Genomic DNA, 1,882 nt, shown 5'->3' with positions numbered 1-1,882 from the left:
CCGATCCCCCGGGCATCTGCTCGGCCCCCCGGCCCTGAGCATCACGTCCCGGCGGCCTCAGGCTCTTGGGACCCCGTGGGGCTGGTACAGGACACCCCCCCACCCCGCAGGGGGGGTTCTTCTCCTCCACCGGCTTCAGCAGCAAAGCTGCCGGTTTGCCCGGCAGAAACAGAAACTCCTCGCACGGGAGAGAGCAGCAGCGGAGGGAAAATCCGCTTTCCCAGCGCACTTCATGCGGAGATGTGTTGCTGCCTCCTGCACGGCAGGGCACACAGCAAGGAGCCTGCCTTTACACAGGTCGTTGGGAGGTTATTTGACTGAAGCGGGCAGCAAAATTCAGGGCAGGGACCTGGGAATACACCCGCTGGGTCGGGTAGATGTGGTTAAAGCCATGCAGGGGAAAACGCGCCCACCCCGATATAACGACCCGTCACAGAAAGGGGCCTGTAGGGAAAAGCACCACTAAAACCTGCCACGTCAGAGCTGACAGAAAAAAAAAAAATCACATTAGCCCAACTCTTTCTGCCTCCCTAAGTGACACAGTTCTGTAAACCGAGTCTCATTTTCAATTTCAGGTCTTCTCACTATTTTTGTAATCCCACTGTCAACGAGCCAAAACAGAGCGAAAGAAAGAAAGAGAACAGAGTGGGTTTGTCTATATTAGGAAATTACTCTAAATATACTACTGTGTTTGTGCAAACCTCTCATGCAGACCCATTATTACTTTGTGCTGCCCTTATGATAGATTATTTTAATTTAACAAATAACCAGATTGAATTAAATTAATGTAAATCTTAATTAAAGCTGGACTTAGCGCACCCGAATAGGTTTTGCACCTGTGAAATTCCTCAGCATAGTCCAGTCAGCACACCACCATCCATCTACAGACTTGCTCCCAGGCACCCTGGGATGGCCTTGCCCTCAGAGAGCTTTATGCACCGATTTTTGAGAGTTTTAGAAATTATTCCCATTCCTGGGTCTCTCGGGTTAAGGGCAAAAGTATTTGAGCATCAAGATAGATAGATATGAATCACGGCTAAACTGATTTATTCCAAATATTACTCATGAATTAGGCTGAAACCATCAGCCTAATTTTGATCCCTTAGCTCTCACTGAGAAGCATCCCACAGAAGTGGTGCCAGTGACTTTACACACTATTTTGGGGCTAAGCCTCAAGGATGTCAGAATTTGGCCATCTTTTATTTTCCAGGGAACAAGCTATGACTCACCAGTGACTAAGTAACAGGTTACAGCCTCAAAATTTCTGATGAGTAATAGGGCGTGCAAGAAGATCTAACCCATTCTGTAAGTCACTAAATAGACACATGATTAAAAGGATGATCCTAACAGCAAGGCGGGTTGGCAGAGTCCATGATAAATCACCGAAATTATCAGTAAAGGAAACAGTCGCTTCCTCTGACAAATAATTAGGACATTTATAGTAAACAGGCATCTCAGAACGGTCCATGCAAATCTCCCAAGAGCAGTGACGAAGGGCTAAAGGTTTGATTATGTTTTCTTTTCTGTCCTTGCAGCTCTTACTAAGAACCAGAGCTACTCACTGCTTGATGAACGTGTGAAGTGCAGCCTGCAGCCACCCTGTGCCATACCGGGCACCCACTGTCCCCAGCCCCACCGGCCCTGTGGGGCTTTCGGCAGGAAGCTCAAAGGGTGTTGTAGGTTTTGTAGTTTTGAGCATGGAGAGATCTCATAGAATGAGAATGGTTTGGGTTGGAAGGGACCTTTAAAGGTCATCTAGTCCAACGCCCCTGCCGTGGGCAGGGACATCTTCAACTAGATCAGGTTGCTCAGAGCCCCGTCCAGCCTGACCTTGGATGGTTCCAGGGATGGGGCATCCACCACCTCTCTGGGCAACCTGTTC

The 1,882-nt window shown here is 48.6% G+C and overlaps 1 protein-coding gene across 1 annotated transcript in view; it reads left to right on the top strand.

The window, feature by feature from the left end:
* The window catches only part of MLLT6 (MLLT6, PHD finger domain containing), a 67,293-nt gene that overhangs the window by 12,285 nt on the left and 53,126 nt on the right, over nucleotides 1–1,882 (top strand). The gene's annotated exons all lie outside the window — the stretch shown is intronic.

Source organism: Aptenodytes forsteri, unplaced genomic scaffold (assembly GCF_000699145.1).
Source record: "Aptenodytes forsteri isolate BGI_AS27 unplaced genomic scaffold, ASM69914v1 Scaffold640, whole genome shotgun sequence".
Taxonomy (NCBI): domain Eukaryota; kingdom Metazoa; phylum Chordata; class Aves; order Sphenisciformes; family Spheniscidae; genus Aptenodytes; species Aptenodytes forsteri.
This window is presented reverse-complemented; position numbering and strand designations above follow the sequence as displayed.